Genomic DNA, 22,186 nt, shown 5'->3' with positions numbered 1-22,186 from the left:
CCCCACACTGCTGTGTGGTGTTGCCACACTGTTAAATGGGGACATCCTGGAAGTGCAGCAATGGACACATTTCTGAGATGGGCTCTGTGATGCGATATGGAGAGCTAGCTGGCTTCCTGCACGATGACGAGCAGCTCACTGGCCCGTGTGTCAGACTCTGGGACATGTACTTTTCTGCTCTCTGGGAAGAGCAGGGAAGCTGGTGCAGTCCCAGAGAGTGCCCTTCTGGGCTGGTTAGAGCCTGTAAGCATCAAATGCTCTCATTCATTTATTGGAGGGTGATAAACAGCCTGGGAAATGCCTGCTTCAGTCAGGTCACACACTTGCTCTTTTATGAATGTGACATCTTTAAAAGCATATCTGGTAATGTCACAAGAGAGCCAAAGGAAATCCCAGCTTGGCTAGCTTGGTGCTAGGTTTTCTGAAAGACAGCTGGGTGCAGAAGTTGTTCAGGTTGCTTTTTACAGAGCTATTTCTATAGCAAATTTGTGATTTAAACACTGTCCCTCCTTAAGAAAAAATAATCTACCTAATCTGGAATGAATCTCTGCTCTTTAGATATGGGTGTAATGCATTTGTGATTGCAGTAATGGGATTTCTTACCTTGTGTTTGTGGATGACACAGCTGAGACTATCAATCAGACAAGGGGCCACAGTGGTGGTCATGTTGTCACGTATCTTTGGGACAGAAAGGGGAGGGTCACAGCAGAAACAGAATGGGCAGAAAGTGCCCCGATTTGGGACAGCAAGATGCTTGCTGCCATGAGAGCCCCCATCTCATGTGGCTCTCCATGAGTGGTACCCAGATAAATTCCCTCTAGAAGACCCTCCAGTAAAAGGGAAACCTTCATCCCAGTGCTGACCTAGAGCTTACTTTTAAGGCACTGTAAGGTCCTAGGTGACTTCAGCCCATCTCCGTCCTAATTTCAGGAACTTGCAGCGGGTCTCTGGAAGGAGGAAGAAACCCCTGATGTTTCCGTGTCCCCGATGCTCTGCTAAGCATCCGCCTTTGCAACACAATCAGTGCTCCACAGCTGCTCTGGCATTAGTTTGCATCAGAGGTGCTCGATCGTACGATACGTGCGCGGTCATAGATCAAGTGGTGGCAGGCTCCTGTGTCCCACCTGGGTGGGCATGCGCTCCCTTGCGCGCCGTGACCTTGGGGAGGGCTCCTCTCGAGATTCCCATGCAGCTGCTGTTTTGCATCGTGAGCCATATGGCCAGCACCATAAACACTGGCTCTAATTGTAGCTCTCAACCTGCCAAAGTCCAAAACAGGGAGAGTGGGGGGAACAGAGGCTGGGGGTGGGGGAAAAAAAAATAAATCAAACATTTGCCTGAAAAAGAACCAGGAACAAGGAAAAAGCAAGAAAGGGAGCTCTGGGAGGCAGTAGGATTCATTACTCCAGTGCAAATCACCTTCTCTGACCTCAGGTACCTGATTCAGCTTTTTCCATGTCAATATTTTACAATAGTAAAAGCAAGAGAGCACCAGGTGTGTGGAAAATGAGGGCAAATTTGAGTCTAAAAAGGCAGGGACATTCCTGCTAATGAAGGACTGTAGAGAATATGTTGCTAATCATACTGCTAATAGTAACCTTGTTTCTGTAATCTACCTTTTTTCAGTAAAGTGAGGTTATGTGTTACAGAGATTCAAGGGGTCCACGTGGGAACTGGGCAGGGGTTTCAAACAGGTCGCTTGGTTCTCTTAGCAGAGCGTGAGGAAAACACCGGTCTTGTTGCTCCCTGCCTGGGTTTTGTGTCCATCTATCCCCAGGCAGAGCTGATGAAAAATAACTACCAGGACAAAATGGAGATGCTGTTCACCTATTCTGTATAGATTTAAATGGGCAAGATTTGAGGCAAAGCATTGCTATGCAGAGGTTATTTAGTCTGTCTTTCCCAAGGGGGAAAGGCATGTGAGCAGCCTCTCTAATCAAATGAAGGCGTAAGGACATCTCTCCTCCCTGTGATGGATTCGGTGCTGCATCCAGAGCTGTCTCTTTCGATGCACCAGGTAGCCCTGAGTGGGTGGTGATGTCTGTCTGCCTCTTCCCACAGGACCCTGACCAGGAAATCTGTGCACACAGGAGGGGCTGGGACCCAGTGCAAACATCAGAGCTCCTCTGGACGTGAAATCACCTTCCCAAAGTGGGGACAAGAGGCATTCCCCCTCTGCTCTGCGCTCAGCAAATAGAAATGCTCTCCTCTCTTCTTTCCTCTCTCCTTGGCTCTGCAAGATTGGGGTTTGCCCCACTGGTTGCAGGAGGGGCATCATTTTGTTCAGGGAGCAGCCAGTGGAGGCAATCAGTGAGGCTCTTCTGGACTCGGGCAGCACCTTCCTCTCAGTGGGGACAGCCGTGACATGCCCAGGAGCTAGCAGAGCCTGGACATCAAAGGCAAGGTTCAGCAAGGTCAGAAGAGATGTCCACAGCCACTGCTTAGCTGCCTGCTTTCTCTGGAGTGATACAAGGGCAACATCTCCTTCCACAGTTCCAAAAACAAAGCTCAGAATAAAGCCAGGGTAACCCAAAAGGTGGCGGACAAGAGAGAGAGACTGTCCTGGGAGCCTTGTTTAGCAAGGCCAGCTGCTCACCCCTCCCTAATACACCTAAAGACAGGGACTGTCCTGGCTATCCACTTTGCCCCCAGAACTTCTTAGCACAAAGAAAATCACATTTCAGTTCTTTCACGGAGAACTTTAATTAAAAATCAAGGAGAAAAACCTCCATCGGGAAAGAGAGAAACAACAAAATAGGTAGATACCTCTGCCTCTAATTTATGTGAGTTTAAAACTGGTACCAAGATTGGCTTAATTACCTGGGAACAATGTATTTCTCCTGGATTGCAGATCAGCTCGTTAGCGATACACTTTTTTACTTCCAGTTGAAATTGATAATACATCCCTCACTCAAAACATTGTCTCCCAATCACCATGGTTACTGCCAGGTTTTCCACAAGGACCCAGCATATTCATCTGTCAAGTATGCTAATGGGGAACGGACCCTGTCACACAAAGGAGCAGGCTATTCAAACATACACTTGGCAAATAATTGTACATGTCAAAAGAATGATGCTTGTTATTTGCCTAATATTATCCCCCAGAAGTGGGAAATAGTTCAGCTCTCAATGCAAAATGGCTTGCCCTTATCAAATAGGCAATTTGCTGATAATTTAGACTATTAGAGATCTTGGGGTGGGGAGACAAAGAAGGGGGGTGGCAAATGTAAGTGGCCTTTTATAATTGCACTGAAAGCAAAATGGGGCATTAAGTGCCCCGGAGGTGCAGTAACGAGGAGCATCACGGGAAGCGCTGCTGGCCGAGCCGAGGGGCTGCTCGCAGCCTCCCCTCTCACCTCTGCCAGGTAGCTGCCGGTGGGTGGTTAATTATAATTTAGAAGGAACAGTTTTCTCAACTGCATTTTTTTTTTTATTGCTATTTATCTTCATGATGGGCCAATTTCCAATTTGTCTATTTCAGTAATTAAGCCAAAGAAAAATGTTACTGTAGGATTCCTCCAAGTTTCTGAGCTTCCGATGTTAGCAGCTGGATTCGCTGAGCTTTTGCAGAAATATTGGTGGCCAAGGCAATGGAGTGGCCTTTTCTCTCACTTTGGGGCACTTAAATGCTTTTCCCTCCTGCTCTTCCCTACCTCCTGCCTTGCCTAGATCTGCCCACATCCCATCTTCCTGCCCTCTGCCTGTCCCCAAACCAGTTCTACCCAAATCCCATGTAAATCCAGCGTGTTTTCATTTAGATTTGGGCTACCCATGCATGAGACTTTTATCTGCCATATCCCAGCTGTCCTCAGCCAGTCTTCCCCTCCTTGGCTGTGCCCAGGCTCTCGAGGCGAACGCCCTGCTGCTCCAGCGCCAGGTGCTCTTGCATGGGTGGGTGTCTAGCAGGGGTGAGACCATGAATCTTACCTCGCCCGTGCTATGCAAGTGGAGGAGGAAAACCTTAGAGCCCTGTTCTCTCAATATAAATAACTAATTAATGTCTCCAGACTGCCTGAGACTTTCAATCCAAGTTGTAAAAGTGGCAAATACCCAGACATCTCTCTTTCTTGGAACGGGAAAGCCTTTCTCGGTATCATCTCAGGGCAGCTGGTCTTTAAATATTGTTGACTTTCAGCCAGGTTAGATACCTTACCCTAGAAACAGAAGACACTTGAGTGCCTTCCCCTAACTGCGTGGTTCCCCCCAGCCTGTCTGGTTCCCCAAGAGCTGCACTGCTTGCAGCAGGCTGGGATGGTGCAGCGCAGCCATGCCCTCTGTATGTGACACTATTTGCTGGATGTGTTCAAGTCACAGTTTTCCTGGATCCTAAATTCTGATTGCTGAGCTTCCTCGTGCTTTCAGTAATGCAGTTTATTTGTCTTGGGGAGAATGGGGAGATCTCCCTCTGGACTATGAAATCCTTTTCTGTTTGCCCTAGAGAGGCCAGCCCTTCAAATGCACATGGGGGAGGTAAGGAAATGTTGGTGTGGAAGTTGAGTTTGGAGGGTTACTAGTAAATTTTGTGTAGGATGGGGACCAAGAAGGGTTATGCTTTGCTACCCCATGGTGCTTGTTGTACGTAACACTAATTTCATAAAGAGAAGAAAGAAAGAAAGAAAGAAAGAAAGAAAGAAAGAAAGAAAGAAAGAAAGAAAGAAAGAAAGAAAGAAAGAAAGAAAGAAAGAAAGAAAGAACACAACTAACAAGCGACCTAATCGGCTATTAAAATATTTCCAAGCAGTGAAATTAATACAATTCCCAACTCATAACTTATTTGCCTCTGTACAAAATTAACATAGATAAATAAATTAAAAAAAAATAACCTCACCCAAACTGCTTCATAATAAAATGTGATCATAGCAATAATAAGATGCTTCAGTGCATGAATTTGGTTGTATTAATTCACCCCTGGTGTAATTGACAGCTCTCAGCCTTCAGCTTTCTGCTGAACAGCCTACTACAGCTGAATTATTATACCTGGCACTTCAGACTCTTCCACATCTCATTGCCTAATTGTGTTCTCTTCTAGTAGGTGAGTGTTAAACTCAGACATTAAAGGATCTCTGCCAATTACCTGAAGCTCAACATTTGATCTGTCTGAAAATCTCACCGATCCATGGAGGACTGCTCCTCTGTCTGCATCCTGAATGCTGCAGTCCGTCCTCACTTGGTGTGGTGTAAAGCCAGAGTAACTCTCCTCCTGGTTGTAAGGGAATAAAAAGAGTGAATAATAGAGGGAATTCAGGCAAGAAATCACCCCCCCTCCCCTTTCAGAATTAGTGCTAGCATTAATCCAGTAGCAGCTGCTAATTATGTAGGATTTATAGGAAAATGTATTGCACTCTTTGTCTTCTCTCTGCCGCTTTTACAGACGCCGTTTGACCAGTGCTTCTGTGCAATACTTTGTAAAAGCAGCAGCTTTTCTGGGATTACCTCCCTATTGCATTGCTTCTCCTGCCTGTAGTTCATTGATGTTTTTCAGTCTGTGGTCACCGCAAAGCCTGTGTGGCTCAGTGGTGCTTTGGAGACCCTTGTTTGCAAACCAATCAGTTAAATTAAGAAGCTTGATTCTCAGTGCTGTGTGATGACATCTTCAATTTAGCTGGTGCCCTAGTGAGGAAGTAAACAAACAATAAAAGTGTCACAATTCTTTCTAGTTCCATTAGACAAACAAGAAGTTTATTCAGCGTTTTGGCAAATGAAAATTTAAGCAAACTGTCAGGGGAGACATTTTCCCCATCAGATGCTTTCTGAGAGGGGATTATAACAAGAAAGAGCTATCACCCACCATGTCATTATAAACAAAGGCTCCTGTGAACCCCTTTTATTAAAGATTAGCAGCACTGATTACAGTCTTGCAGGCTGAGCCAAAGGCAAATTAGAATATCTTTTGCCATGGGATAACTTATTCTACCTTCTTGGGCACTGAGATGATTGCAAACAGCGGACTCCCGAGAGCAGACAATTTTCACCTCTGGCCATTCGTTCTCCGCTGTTTAGAAGCAGCCTGGTGATCTGTCTAGACCTATTTGCTGCTAGAGACCAGCACTTCATTACGCCTCCTGCCGTATGATTCCAGGTGAGACCAGCCATTCATGCAATTGGGAATCCCAGATTTCAGACATTTCTAGTGGATAAACCTTAAGGCTGCTTCAGAAAGTGTTTCCAAGCCAAGCGTTAAGGAGCTCTGTTCCAGTAGGGACAGACTGGGATGCTAATATGATGTTTACCAAGCCATCCAAATTCAGCCTTTAGTGCTATGTGGTGACCACAGGCTTGGTGCAAACTGTGAGACCCATTGAGGCTAGTTGCAAAGTCATGACCTTGCTGTCTGTGGCTGGTAAACATCAGGTTCCTGCTTTTGTCAGTAACTCCTATGATCCCCTCACAGCCCCGTTGGATCACCCTCCAACCCATACCCATCCCACCTACTGGCTGCTCATGCCTCAGAGCCTGTCAGACCTCCAGCTTTAGACCTATGCATATTCCTACACATAGGCAGAGATGCTGCTGAGTTTGCTCCCAGTCCCCTGGGCACATCCAAACCCTGCGAAGCTCCCTGCCCTCAGCTGCCTCCTTGCTCACATAACTCAGCACTAAGAGGGTCAGTACTTCTGTCCCAGTGCCTATAGGTACCTAGTTTTGGAAAAACAAAGCTGGCAGGGTTTGAGAACACCAGGCAGGAGCTGAAGTTAAACAAAAAGCTACCTGTAAGCCTTCTTGGGAGTGAGGAAGGGAATGCATTTAAGACGAGGAGGCATTGCAGTAACCTTATTTCAGCTGGACATGTTTGTCAGCAGCAGGACAGAGAGCAGCCTTCACAGGGTGACAGAGCCCCAGCTCCTCAGGTCCAGGAGGACCTCCTGGGTTTGTAGGCAGCTGTTCTCCCCGGCGCTCTGCTATTGTGGGCAGGTAGGACGTGGTGTTTGGAGTGAGCCTTTCTTTTAGCAGCGAGAAGCTCACTGGGGAATGAGCCCTGCCGCTTGCACAGTCACAGCATCAGTCTTTGTTTATGTACTGAACTGATGAGCAATTAACTTGGAGAAGATACATTATATGCAGAGCACAAGCCTGGTAATGTGCTTTCTATTAAGGCTGCCTAACACTTCCTATTATTAGACCCCCACTTTCTGTTACTTACAACTTTTCCAACTTCTAACCATTTAAGCTGAAATCTCCCCTCCTGGGTGTTGCCCCAGGCTGGACTGATCGTATTTGGTGTGGAAAGTTTATGTGTGCCCTAGGGGAATCCCTAGTATGGTTGTGCAATTTGTGTTAATGGCTCTGAGTGACACTCAGCGAGAAGGGGACATGGGAGATCCCATAGACAATAACTAATGCAAACAAGGCCACGTAATTAGGCTGAGACGGAGCTAAGCTGAAGGCACAGGGGTCTTGTAGAGAGGCCTCTATGATTTCCCACTGCATGCTCTTTGTTCGTAATAACTGGAAGAGTGATCCTTTGTTGCCTGGTCATGTCTGGTTGCATTTTCCTGGACGCAAATTACAATACAGCCTGTCTGACCTCTGTGTCACCACCCCCACCAAATTGCAGCTGGTTCTCGTGCTGTTATTGTGGAGCACATTGCTGTACAGGGAGTCACGCTCCCTCTGCCTTCCATCACCTGTGCTCCTGAAATGGCAGAATTCTTTCATTATTGTGTGACCGGAAAAGCACTGTGGGTTAAAGCAACAAAAGGTGTGTGCCTCACAGGGAAAGGGCAAAAGGTAGGACTCTGAATCTCAGACTCACGGGCACTGGATAGAGCTGGCCAGCAGAAAACAGTGGCAGTGATTTGGTTTGCTTTTTCCATCCTTAGTGGGAGCAGCAGGGAGGCAAGAACTTGTTTAGTGAGCTCACTGCTGCCGTGGCCCAGATATTTGGTGCAAGGTCTAGAGCAGAATGATTCCCATTGAGCTGCATTGTCTCTGTGTCTTAGCCTTCCAGAGATATCTGGAAGAAGGCACCTCTTCCTCCAGATAGCAGTCTCTAGATTGTCTCTGTGGGGTTACTGACATCAACTTTCCACTGCAGCCCAGCCCAGATTCTCTCACAGGCTGTGACCCCATTTGCAGAGGTCACCCCACAATCTTATTAGCTAAGCTTCCAGTCCTGAAAATGGACAAACTTATAAAGCAGTTAACTCCAGGGCCCTCTTTTCCCTCTCATTATGGGAATAGCTCACTGCAGAGAGGGTGAAGACAGTGGAAGACACATTGCTTTAAACAAATATGAAGTCAGATGCACTGGGGAAGAAAAAAAAAAAGCTAAATTATGCCTGCAGAGAGTTGGTACGGCAGCATCTCTGTTCCCTACATGTGGCACAGCCTGTTAATGCCTCCCATATCTGCCAGCTCCCTCCCCCAAACTAGACAAGAAGCAAACCCATTATCTGGAGGACATTTGTCTAAAACTCCCCTTTTGTGCCTTGGCTATCTGGGGCCTGCAGCTGTCACTTCCCATTCTTCCTGTAATTGCTCCCACTACAGCTAATAATGCATTTATCAAGCACTCTTTATTTATTTATTTATTTGTCTCCCTTTATTATTATTATTATTATCTAGGTATAAAATAGGTCTTTCTCTCCCACCGCTCCAGCACAAAACTAGTCTCCTGAAGAAGCAGTGGCTGCCCTGCACTCCTGCCTCAGCCTCAAGGTATTGTTTTATTAATATATTGAGCCCCTGGAGCCGCCTCTGGGATGTGGGGTTTTCACCTAACTGTGCCATCCCTTCCCACGACAGCTCCTAAAGTGAAGCTCTCACATTGGGACAAGAAGCAATCCAAAAAGCAATTTACTTTGCTGACAGTTTGGTTTCTCCCCAGAGGTGCGGCTGAAGGCATTTATGCGCTGGAAGGAGCGAGGAGTCAGCCCTCCACAGGTGTTTTCTGCAGGGGAGCTGGGCTCAGGGGGCTGTGATGCCTCAGCCTGGGGCTCTGGTGACTGCAACATCCACAGGTTTGTGCTACGGCTTCCCAGGGCAAGAGGGACTTGGACACCTTGGACAAGGTGGATCATGAGATGTGCTCTGCAGGCCCAACTTGACAACTCAGTTCATTATTATTATCCCACTTTCCTTCTTCTGTCTACTGGGCCCTTCTGGATGACAAGCTTTGGAAACATTTATGGTGGGTACATCAAGTTTACTCGCACCTTATTCAACCTTGTTGAAGTTTCGAGAAATGAGTTTATCAATGAAGCATGCATCCTGTTTTATTTGACTTTTTTTCCCAGTCACTTTGTGGCTATCTTTTGCCGTTTGTTCAAAGGCTGACAGGACAGGACCTGAGCCACTGAAACTGCAGGTTTCCTACTGCTGTTTATCTCCCTCATTCAAATCATTATCCAGAGAACCTGTCACCCCAAATGCGAAACTCCATCTGTCTCCCACTTCTGTTCATGGGACACTTCCTTTGGATGTTGTTGTGCTTCTAATGAGGGATGGGGCTGCAGTGGGGCAGAGGTCAAAGGGAAAAGTTGTGTTCACAGGACGTGCTCTTGAAAATTAGACGATGGAATTGCAAGAGAAAGCATGGGAAGGAGACAAGAAAGGAATCATCTAGTTATAGGCTAACATGTCAGGAGCACCAACTGCCCTTTTGTTTTAAGGAATGAAACAGCTGTTTGATATCTCTTGGAGACTTGAAGGAGAGAGTTCTGATATCTGTAGGGACATTTTCACCTCTTCAGGGCTCTGGGGCCAGGAGGAGAATCACTTGTTTTCTGCCTCAGAACAGCAATGTACAAGCTTGAAAATCATGGATTTTTTCCAAATATTCCCCTGCTTTTGCCTGCTACTCCTGAAGAGCTTTTCTACTCCTTGTTGGGGTGTATACAAAAGAGAGAAAACAAGAGCAGGATTTAGCCCATCATGTACATGGTCTTGGCCTGCTGCAAAATGGGATACTTCTGGCCTCCCAGCCTGGCTGATGAATTCAGGAGCCAGTTGCAACAAACAAATGGTCCAGACCCTGACCACTTTAGTAGCGAAATCTCACATTCAGCTCCCTGGATAAGAACTGGTGGAGTCATGAAAAACAGACATACGTTTGAACTGCTAATGAATCCAAGGCTTGTGAAAATTTCCCTCCAAAATGAAGGAGAAATGATTGTCCCAGCCTGTGAAATACCTCTTCTCTGGATCATGATATGACTATGTTGCACCAGCAATGCTCTGCAACCCAGCTTCCCCCTCTCAGTGACCTGGGAACCAGGACTCGTTTGTTCAGTGGCAGAGTTAGAAAGATAACTAAATTCTGTTATGTATGGCATGCTGGCTTGCTTCCTTTGCTCAGCAAGCTGAGCATTTTGTCCTGATTCTTCCTTGCGACAAACCACAGTGACATTTACCTCCTCGCTGGCCCCAGTGCTTGTTCCTGATGCTGGGAACGAGGGTCCTGGGACATAACTCCCTCTGCTGCTTCCTTTCCACTGCCAATTTGCCAACAAACCTTCTCAAAAGCTGTCCTGAGAGATGTACGGGCTTGTTATCTTCCACCTTGGCCAGTGTTATTTTGTATACAGTTTGGATGGCATGTGCAAAAAAAAAAAAAAACTTCCCCACTCTAATGGGGCATGATGACCATCTCAGAATAAAGAGGATTTTCTCACATACCAGTCACGCGTGTGCCTGGTGAGCCTCTTCTACATCGGTCAGCAGAGATGCAGCTTCCTTGTGCCACACTTGTGTAATGCAGTGTCTCACCCATCCTATGGGAAAGCAAAAACAGAGCTGTAAGCTAAGGCTGTGTGTGCCCTGTAGGGCCAAATGTCTGCGGAGCAGTACAAGTTGTAATGGCTGAAAAGCATGTCTGCGCTGATGTAACAGTAACTGCTGGGCTTGCTAAAAGGGAACGATGATGGGCTCCCTGTGCACCGTGTTGTTGGATTATATCTTCCCTTTCCCCAAGTGGAGAAAACATTGCTGTGTTTGTTAGCGTTGATTTCAGTCCGTTTAATCTGGTTGTTCCCCCTGCAGCCTCCATGTTCCTATAAAGCTAATTATTGGGTAATTTTTAAAGAAATTTATTTTGGTCTCTTCTAAATTTTGTAAAATTCCACAAGAAAAATAAATTTAATATAATGCAGAATTAATTTAATTAATTTAATATAAATTTCATAGTAAAGGTGGAGGGATTCACTCTGAACATTTTCTGTTGAATTGCAGGAATGGGTCGGCCAAATAATTTTGCAGCTTTGTGTGCTCTGATGAATGGGTTCAGTTTTAGAATACCTGAAAAAATTTTCTCAAAGTAGAAAAAAATAACCTAAGTTTAGAAATACACTCAGGTGCTTTAAAGATGTTTAATATGCTTCTCAAAACATAAAAGAAATGTTTTGTTTCTGGTTGAGTAGAATGTTGTATTTGACACAGAATGAATTGTGGGTAAAGTTCCAATAAATTTGAAGCAATAATTAGCCCTGACAGTCCTTGTTTTATTAAAAAAAAAAAAAAAAAAAAAAAAGATGACATCTTTAATTTAGACTGTGTGACACTAGGACTCTTGAGAGGCAAAAAATTTAAGTGTGTGAAGCATCAAGTGAAGAGTTTTGCGTGGTGCGTGGTGATGCTGTATGTACTGTAGCCTGTGCATTTAAACAGGAGTTAAATCCAGGCTCTCTCTGGATGAAAACTGCTATCGTTTAGGCTGCTGTTTAAGCAGAAACCATGCTGTAAGCAGACAAAAGCGAAGAAATCTTTATGCCCCATTTTGCTCTGATGCTTCTCACTTCAGCGAGCTTTGGAAAGGAACTTTGCTGTGCTGGGATGATCTTGTGAGGGTGCCTTGAGTGCAACCTGTACAACACCGGCAGGGTTTTATTAGTCCCAATACATGGATATTTGGTGGAGAATGGTGAGAGAAGACACATGTTCAGAGTGGTCTGTGGGATGCTGAAGTGGCAGGACTGATGTGGACCTGATGTTGAAGAGCCTCCAGCACTGGGAGTTTGCAATCAGCCAGCTCTCCTTCTCATCTTTATTCAGTTATTTTATTTTCAGGAGCACCAGTTTCACCCTGAAGTGTAACAAAGCAAAAGAAGTGCTTAATCAGAAGCCTTTTGTCACAGGCCATTTAGGTCCTAAAAGACAGATTACAGGGAGAGCAATCTTTAAAACCAATACAGAGCAGAGATCTCTGTAATTGCTCAGGATCCGTTCGTGCAGTTTGTGATGTGCTGCTGGACTGCCTTACTCAATCAGGGTGGGTTTATTCCCCCCCTTTTGTGCCTCATTTTCTACAGCTGTAAAGCAGATAATCTCTCACTTGCCTTCGCATCCACCTTAACTTAGTGTGTGTCTCTTTCACACACTGGGTAAAGTGTGATCACAGCTAAGCGATGGCCATTAGACCCTATAAAATTAGGATTAGCTAGGATGACTTCGTGCATTAGATCAATTTAAGTCATTGGCTGGTGGAAAGAGAGTGTGATTCTTTCCTCTGTTAGCTGGGGCATGGCTTTCTTGTGACAGCATGGGGTGTGATTGTAGTTCTCCCCTTAAAGTCATTGATTCTGCTTTCTACCTGCATCCTCTATTGCACCCGCTGCCTTCAGGCCTGAGCTCCTCGTTTTGCCCTGGGTTGGGATGGTCTCGCTGTGGTTAATGCTTAGCAGGCAGGAGGGAGGTCCTGGGGAAAGCAGCTCTGTGTTAGAAACTTCTACAAATAACAGGAGCAGACTAAGGCAGGATTCCCCAAGAACTGCTCTGGAAGCAGCATTTTTGTTTAGAGAGGGGAGAGCACCAAAGGTGAGCCCCAGGGGTGGGTGGCTGAGCACAGGGAGAGGAATCACGTCTCTCAAATACTGTTGCTCCCTTGGTCCTGGGGGAGATTCCCTGACCCAAACCAAGTCCACTTCTATTTTTCTTGGGTGCACAGGATCTTCAAAGCTGAGCACAACCCCACAGGTAATCCTATCCTGGTCCAAAGCAAACCAGCTCCTTACCAAAGCTGCTTCAGACCATATTTCAGGTCAGAAATCTTTCCTAAGCACCTTATGAAAAATCAGCACCTTGCATCCCAAACCTGATCCTACCAGGTCTCCAGTTCCTCACATCAACTTCAATTTTGTACATTTAATAGGCTGTGGAAGGGGCAGCAGCACTGAATTTAACTCCAAATGACACTACTGGTAACCATTTGGAGGGGTGGCAATAACAGCCAATGCTGGAGAATGAGGTGCGTTTTCCCATCCATAGCTGCTGCTTAATACAAATTTAATGAAATAGTAATTGTGTACTGAGCAAAAAAGAAAATACCTGTATAAGATTAAGAAGATAGTCACTGAACTTTCCTAGCCAGGCCACAGCTTCTACATATCTATTACGAGGCTTTTAAACCTCACTAAATGTGTTTGCAATAACTACTTTCTATTTCATTATAGAGTAATAACTCTCCTTATTGAGTCTAAATTAAATCCTTATTTGAGACACTTCATTTAAAGCATTATTGGGAAACGCACCTTGGAAGAGGTAGGACCAACTTTAGCTTTATGGCTTACAAGATTGTATTATACACATATGTATAAATGTCTAATTTCAGGGAATTTCACCTCAGTGGCTGCAGTCTACAGCCACAGTCCCCAGAATTAGACTCAAGGCACAGCCTGGAGTTATTCATCACGTTGAGATCACCAGAGCTCCTGTGACTGCCCCCTGCCCATTGGTATCAGTACCTCTACTTTCCTCTGCTGCTGTTGCTGTGTGAGGAACCATCATCCCTATTAAACTTCCTTCTAAACAGGCTCCCAACCCTGAATTCTGGGGGTCTCCTCAAGGGCGTTCAATCCCCATGCTTAAGCTTGGAAGTATTACTGACTTTCTGAAAGCTGCTGTAAAACCAGCCCAAGCAGTCTGTTCCATTACGAATGGGCAGGGGGAAAGCATAAAAAGGTCGTTTTGCAGATGGAGTATGAGCAGGACTCATCTGGTAGCCTATGATGATGTGAGCGGTTCAGGTAGGAGGCCAAACACCCACTCTGTGCTTCATGGCAGTAGAAATTACAGCAAGGGGCCTTGCTCAGGGAGCTACAGAGCCACCTCACCTCAGTTATGCCCCTGGAAAAATCAAGACTGTGATTCAGGATTTTAAAAAAAAAAAATCAATAATATCGATCAGTACTGACTGGGAGCATTTACTGGTAGATCTCAGAGAGCTTTGTAGAGCAGTAGCTCTCCCCTTCTTTACAGCTAAGGCAATTGAAATGCCATTTCTAAGCTGCAATAGAGTGAGTGGTGGAGGGGAGATTACAGCTGCCTCTGCTGAATCCTATCTCGCTGCTCTTTGCTGGGGAGCAAAAGGGACCCCTTGAAGTGAATGTTTTCAACAACAATCCTTTGAAAACTCGGTTTCTACCAAGGCATATTTAGAAATCACAATGGAAAGGGACAGGCTGGCTCACAAAATAATGGGATTTTATTTTAGATTCTTACCTTTAGACCACTGCTCAAAGCTGGTGATGGTCTAATGGCCGTTCAGCCACCCCTTGAAACAAGGCTGGTTTGTTTCACCTACCACCACAGCTACAGAAACTACCTGCTCCCCTGGTTTTCCTTCCTGGCTCTTTCTGGCAAACATACCCAGAGTGTGGGAGGGCACAGAAACTGGTCCCTGTACTTCCCTAGAAATGCTTTGGTGAAGAAACCTGGGAAGGCCTCCAGGTCTGGGACTTCTGCACATTTATAGTGCAGAGCAGTCCTTCCCTTGGAGAACACATACATTTTGGCAAGGTAATTACATTTCTGAAACGAAGCATTCCCAGAAGGAAGAGGCAAAATATCCCCTCTTCTCTGCCCCTTTCTCCCAGTGGGGTAAGTTATGCTGTAAAGAGACCACCCTAAGTAGCACAACCCATCCAGATCCTTTAGAGCTGGAGACATTCACATGCCTGTCAGACTCCAGACTCAGCAACTTGCATCTATTTCTAACATAAAGCAGAGAGTTTTGCCTAAAAGCTATTGCTGTTTCTTGGAGAGGAAAGAAATTTTGAATCTTGACAGTCCTGGGGCTTGGGCTAACATCATTATACCAGTGATTTCTCCTCCCAAAGTCCTTTTAAACTCAAGAGTCTGTGTTTACACAGTTCTTAGCCCAAAGGGGGCTCATTCTGTGTTGGCCCTTTGGCACTGCAGCAATAAACAGGATTAATAACTAGAGTCAGCAGGGCTCGGTACCCGTTAGAATTTCCCATGGACTATCCAGAAGGTGCTGTTCCTACAAGCATCTTGGCAGTGAATTATTTATGGGCAGCATAAGGATCGTAGTGCTTGCCAGTTTATTAGATTTATAACTAGCTGTGTTAGGTCCATTGTGTGTGTGTCTGTGCATGTACGAGCATGTACTTGTTCAGCTGTTTCTCTCCAGTCCCCTGCTAGTTAGGGAAGATATGCTCACACACATTTCCAATATAAACACATCACTTTGTGACTCAGATGTGAGAAAATCCAGGAGAGGCAAAGGATTGCTACTAACGAAGGAAAAGCTTGTTTAGGTACCTCAACCACAGACGCAAATTTTTATCCAAGCATAGGCTGAAATGCTAAGACCCAAGATTATTTGAAGGGTGAGAAAGTTTGGTTTAATTCTGAGTTTCGCAGCTTCTTAGAGCCCTGCCTGTGTGGGTTTTATTTGGAAACATGTGGACTTCGACCTCATTTTGTGGCAGACTTTTGATGCATTTTGATGCGTCATTTTGATGCCCAGACGGGCAGTTTGCTGGCTAGGTACTGCTAAGGATTTAAAACAAAATTCTCTCTTCAAACACGTGGAGGGGAGCACTTGTCTTCTAGCTAGCCTGCTATTCCAGTTCCAACAGATCTCAGAATAGAAGTTATTAAAGGTTCATCTTTTCCTGCTCTCTCTGATACACCTGTGCTATGATGTTGCCAGTAGAGTCATCAATGCATCTGAAGGTGCTGGCCTAGGGCCATGAAGCTCTACAGCACCTCTTTCAGAAGCAGCACAGGTGACTGTGTTGCTATCACCAGAAGTTCTGCTCTGAGGCAGGGAAGAGGTGACAGAAGCAAAGACCTTTCTTCATGCAAATGATCCAGGCAAGGGAGCAAAACTTCCTGCGGCTGAAGAACTGGCAGAAAGCAGAATGCTTTGCAAAGTTTTCTGTGAGCCCTCATCAGCTCTGACTGCTGTACAGAGAACCTGTTCGAGCTGTTCAATAAATTGGATGGTTTAAATAATATATAGACCATCTTTCTGGATTCATGAGAAGTGCTGACTTGTTCAGCCTGCAACAGTCTTCTTTCTTATGCTTTAAAAAGTTATCTTCACTAGGCATCAAAATCTCATGCCTGACTTTTGGATTCTGCTTTGGAAGATTTCTGGTTAGACCTGAGCTGGCTGGTGTGCATTTCACAGCTCTGTTTTCATGCTGTCTTGCTTGAGTTCCCAGATGCATTTTTTCTAAAGGTCATTTAAAACATCTCACGGCAGAGAAAGGAAAAAGGCATTTTCCCCACCGAAATACCCAGTCAACCCATTTCTTATTCCTGACCAAGTTCAGATACCTCTCCAACCTTCAGACTTTCATGTTTATTGTTATCTGGGCTAAGGTTGTGCATAAAGTCTAGAGATCAACAACTCTCTGGGCCATATTTTTATGTCTTCATCCCTTATTTCCTAGCACTTGGTTCAAGAGATTATCCTGAACAGGGGGAAGGAAGAAACCAATATTTCAGTGCTATGTGTAGGAAATGGAGCCACAGAGACAGAGAATGGCTCAAAGTAACAAGGGTACAGCACAGCAGGAAAAAAAAAAGGTATCTACAAATGGTTTGGTCATGCTAGGATCCCTCTTTAGTCAACGGGGGAAATAGGCTCTTAGGGGTGTGATTCATGTGACCTACTTTGGGCATCTACTTTGCAATGAGATAAATTGCACCTCTGGTTCCATTGACTGTATATCGATGAGATGTCTGTCTACTGTAAGAAAGGAGCTTTGGGTGACTAGTTTAGACTTAGAGGCCTGAATTTAATCAGATTAATCCACCCTACATGTCTACACATGCTCTAGCTCTCGTTGCCCACATAGACATGACAGGGAATGCCTTTTTTTTTTTTTTTTTCTTTCAGAGACTGCAAATAAATCAGATTCAGAAAGTACTCAAAAAGAGCAGAAACATTAGAGAGGGATAGCATGTGCACAAAGCTGGGTGGCAAAAGGTATTTGCTTCTCTCTGCATTTGGAAAAAATTTGCAGAAATGAAGGGTGATAAAGGTGATTTTGTGCCTAAAAATAAATGTCTCTTGGTGAAGTAAGCTTTCCTGGAGTCTTCTGGCAATTTGCCACAGAAAGGAAAAAGGTCCTCCCTTCCCTACTGAGATATTCTTCCTTGAAAGGTTTGGACAATTACTGCATTTTACCTTTTCCACCACAGCATAGATGCTTTCTTCTTTTTAACAGTTTATCTATGAGCATTTTAGCTTCAGCTTAATAAGAGAGGATTGATGTTCACACTCTATAGAGAGGTTGTACAGGGCAACATTTCCACTTCTTGCAGTAAGAACATTATTGGAAAAGAGACCTTAGACATGTGGGTGGGGGAATAATAAAAAAAAGCAACCTGTCCTCTTCCTTCATTCCACCCTCCCCCAAAAACAAACAACAACAACAAAAACAAATCTCCCCCTCAAAGAAAAAAATAAACCAACCAACGCAACTAACCCACCACCCACCCAAAAAATGGATGCTAAGAGAGGTTAACAAATCTTGGCAACTTGAAATAATTGTCATAATGAAAGTAGAAATCCTACCAAAATAGAATGCTAATGCCTTATGTTCAACCCTCCCACTGGGAATAAAAAGAAAATCTCACCTATTTACCCCATGGCTCTGGCAAAAGTGACTTGACTGCTTCAACCGAGATCTACAAAAGAGTGTCTTGTTCTACCCACTTATTTCAAGTGACCACCTCCCTGAGCAGATCTGAGCTACTGGACTATGCTCACAGTCTGCCTTGAGAAGGGCTGTACAATAACCAGGAAATAATAAAGTAAATTTCAGAGGATGCTGTCACAAAATGATTTCTTTTATCATCATAGTGCTGCATTGCAACTGCACAGCAAAGACCACCTAGCATCAGGATAACATTCCCTTACAGGGTCATGTTCATGCTTCCCATGTACTGTGGGTTTTCTTCCCAGCAGTGTGAATTTGCTTCTTTAGACCCATACTGCCACTTCGCACATCTCAGATTGAACCATTTATAATCAAGAGCCATTTTTTTCTCTTATTGTCCTCCATATATGTCCCCATGCAGTGAAAATTGGCATCAACAACCAGTCTATTTTTTTTATTCCATATCAGTGCTGGGAAATCCATGACAGGACACACAATCTTTTCTCCACTGAACTGATGGGCTTGGGCTGGGTTTTGCTCCCTCAGAGGTCAGCAGAAATTGCCAGGCTAGGGGTGGAGAGAGCAATAGCTTCAGGCCATGTCATTGTGGATTGCCTCTCTGGAACTATGAACTCCATGCCAAGTCCCTTCACATCAACACAGACAAGCCTCAAAGTTTAAGATCAGTGGTTATATCCCCGTGAGTTGAGATTCTGTACTCAGGAGTTGTCTGTCTGCTTAGTACTGGGGGAATATAAAAAGTAGCCAGGCTCCAAGTCAGGAACACAGAGTGTCTCTTAATGTCCCCCATGCAAAAGTCACTTCTGGCTGAAATCCACCTGACGTTTCTTTTCTCCCTGTCACGGGGTTCAGCTGGATCCTCTCACGTCTGCCTGGTGTGCATGGCCAAGAAGGGCAGGCAGTGAAAATGTGCTCAGCAGCACAGTTTTATACCAGAAGAATCCCATGTCTGCTGCAAAGGCATGGGGCCTGCTTTTTAATGACTTGCTTCTTTGCATCTATTTTTATATGTTTGATCTTTTCTACTTTGAAAAAATATCAACAGCAGAATAATCAGGTCTGGCTGCATAGTGAAATGGGTGGACGGCTGCAGAGATGAACTGTTAGTGCCAGAAAATTGCCTGATAAGATGGGTAACTGCCAGATAAGATGGAAGGTTTGGACACAGATCTGCAGATCTCAGACGCAGAAGTTTAGCTTTTTCATTTCAAGGCATGCCTGTGTCGATGAACCCGGTCAAAAAGAGGTTGCGCTTCCAAAGGACCTTAGAGAGTGTGACTTCTCCTGCCTACATGAATTACTTTGCATCAGTCAGCTTTGATCTTCCAAACCACTCCTCAAGACAACTCCCTTTAAGGTTTTTCTGCAGATTATTACATGTAATGTACCTATAATTTCAATATCACATCCTGCTCAGAACTCATTAGAGCTCAAAACTAGCATAAGTAGCAGTGAAACCCTTGTTCTCATCTTAAACCAGCCAGCAGAATTAAATGATGTAGATGTAAGCTTAACTTCCAGCAAACAAAAAGTAAACTGTGGAGAAGAGGTTACTGGCAGGGGACAGCGACCATGGAAACACGGAAAGACACTGCCATATTTGCTGAAGGACGAGTCAATGTCCAAGCACAGCCTCCCAAGCTTGTTATTCCATTGACAATCCTCAACGGCTCCATTGTCTTCATGGCATTTTTCCTGATTGATACCTCTTGTCATTGACACGAGAATCTGCTCCCTTTACACTTTATGAGAAGCCAGGTAAAATAATTCCACCATGCCTTCCTTTTTATGAAAATGGAGCAAAGCATGGCACACAGACATTCAATCTCCCATCGGAGATAAAGCGCCTTCATTTACCAGCTCAGAAAATCAATACCTGTGATTTGATATGAGCATTTATTTTCACTTAACTCCTTTCTATCACTGAGCCATTGGGGGAGGGCAGGAGAGCTTCATTTATTGCAGCAGGATTTGCAGCGAATGCTACCGAGTGAATTGCATTTCGCTGTGTGCACACATCCATCTGTCTTGCTGATATCCGTCTTATGTGTCTCTGCCGTCCCCAGTGGGATCAGAGACAGGCTGTGTCCAGAGACATGGCAAACCACGGTCCACGGGATAATAACTGGGTTGATGGTGGCATTGTTGCCCTGTGGCTCTTTTGTTCTAAGCACGTGTGAGTGAGTGTGAGGCAGCCCTCTGAGCTGGTGGAGGACAAGACAGCTCTTGGGGTCACTCTGGAGCCACGGAGTCTGGTCTCCAGAAAAGATTCACTTATTTATCTTTGGGGGGAAAGATATAGGAAATTTTACATGGGATCTGCATGGAAGAAAGGGAAAAGAGAGAGAAGAGATTTTGAAACCCCTGTCTTGCAAGGACAGGGTTGCCTATCCTTGATCCTTGCCTCGATAGGCAACCCAGAAGACAGGACTGTTTATCAGCATGTGCTGGTTGCTGCAGCATCTGGCTGCAGAGGGCTGGACAGGCTGCATGCCCATAGAGACAGCCCTCTTCAGGGTCTTCTTGGGACACCGAGGTGATTTTACAAGCTGTCTGGGGCCATTTTTAAATACCAGAGGGATTCTCCAAGAGATGTAGTAACATCCCTACGGAGGGGTGATAACCAACACTGGCTGCTGCTCCTGGTGCTGGTGTAGAGGCATGTGGGTGGGTGAGGAAATAAATAATAAACAAAAAAGTCAGCTTGTCAGTGTGTGTGTGGATGGAAATGAAGAGCACTGACCAGCGATGACCTTTTGTTTACATTTCCCTCCGAAAGGGAGAAATAATTGCAGTTTCTATGTGATGCTGCCTTCAAATTACACCCTCTCTCCCTGCTCTATTCAAGACCAGCCAGTGATGACATTAGAGTCTTGAATCAAACTAAGTGGTTACTATGGTGTCAGGCTGAAATTATGAATCTCAGAGCCCGCCAGCTTGGAGAAGAAGCAGTGGCGGACACATAATTAAAACTGGGAGAGAGAATAGAAGCCACATTGTATCTGAATAGCAGCGAGATTGCACTTCCGAGGAGCAGTTACAAAAAAAAAAAAAAAAAAGGAAAAAAAAAAAAAAGATGTGCTTAGCAATGCAGCTAAATGCATAATCAGGGACCAGGAACAATGCACTCTGCTGGTATTTCACTGCTGGCTCTAGCTCTGATGGTTTCCCCTTGGTACCTCCAGTAACTGCCCAGAGCCCTCCCCAGCATCCCCCTCGCAGTAAAGGAGGCATAAGCCCGACAGCCTCAGCACTTTGCTCCAGGAAGAATAGTTTTTTGAGGCATGATGGTGACATGCCAGGTGGCTGGATGCGGCCTCACATGCCCTCTGACACAATCCTTTCCCTGTGGGCCAGGCAGAACAATGATTGAAGAGAGGCGGAGATAGGGCCAGGGTGCTGGGAAGCAGGATGGCTTTGGTAATTTCAGCGGTCATTAGTGGAGCTCATTGTGAGTTTGATAGATCTGCACTGCTTTGTTACCGTTAAGTGGACTGATTGTGGAACACAGAAACAGTTTTAGTGACATGACAGCTAATTTAGAAAGGGGGGAGTGGTGGGAGAAGAACACGCATTATTCCATAATTATATCTCACTCCACTCTGGCCCCACAACTGACTCCCCTGAGAGCATAACCCTGGGTTCTCTGCCACCCCGAACAAGAATGAGATGTCAGGATTCTTCCTTTGGGCTGATACACTGGGGGTTGCAGCCTGCTTTTATGCATTATCCCATTCCCACACCTGCTGAACACCAGTACCAGTGCTATTCTGCTAGCCCTTGCACAGCCCAGGCAGCAGCTTTCAGTGAATCCTTCACATAGTGTAACAGATTTTATTGTCATCTCCTCTGTTTCATGTAGGAGACTGCCCGTTCAGCCATCCTTGCTGGGGAGATAGGGTAGTCCAATGTGAATTAGAGGAAGATCTAAGCAGGGAGAGTAAGGAGCTATGCCATCTAGATCTGGGGTATTCCTGCCAGAGCTCCGGGGAGAAAAGGACCACAGCATCTTCCCCTATGGGCACCTCTGTGTTGTCTCTAAGGGGCAGACGTACAATCAATAGGTGATAGAAAGTCACACTGGGCTGTGTCATTAAATACAGTCAGAAGTGCACCAGCAGGTGTTGGTGCCGAGGGTTACCAGCCATGTCAGGGATGTCAGGTACAGACGCCATGGATAGATGCTCTAAGGAACATTTAAGAAGTCACATTTTAGATAAGGTGTGACCATTGGCCAAGCTGGGGCCCCCACTTATTTATAAGCATGAACAAAATGCTTATATATGTATGTGACATTTAGGTCCTTTGGAAGT

At 45.2% G+C, this 22,186-nt stretch overlaps 1 long non-coding RNA gene across 3 annotated transcripts in view; it reads right to left on the bottom strand.

The window, feature by feature from the left end:
• Positions 1-279: 279 nt before the first annotated feature.
• The window catches only part of LOC125183823 (uncharacterized), a 73,877-nt gene continuing 51,970 nt past the window's right edge, over positions 280-22,186 (bottom strand). For 2 of the 3 annotated variants that reach the window (XR_010833959.1, XR_010833960.1), the window contains exons 2-3: positions 10,618-10,712; positions 280-5,610 (exon numbers count right to left, since the gene is read on the bottom strand). This is a non-coding gene — a long non-coding RNA (uncharacterized lncRNA). The remainder of the gene's footprint in view (positions 5,611-10,617; positions 10,713-22,186) is intronic. The other variant, XR_010833961.1, reaches the window with a different exon arrangement.

The sequence above is a fragment of the Anser cygnoides genome, chromosome 10 (assembly GCF_040182565.1).
Source record: "Anser cygnoides isolate HZ-2024a breed goose chromosome 10, Taihu_goose_T2T_genome, whole genome shotgun sequence".
NCBI lineage: Eukaryota > Metazoa > Chordata > Aves > Anseriformes > Anatidae > Anser > Anser cygnoides.
The sequence above is the reverse complement of the archived record's forward strand: the minus strand, read 5'-3'. Positions and strand labels throughout refer to the sequence as shown.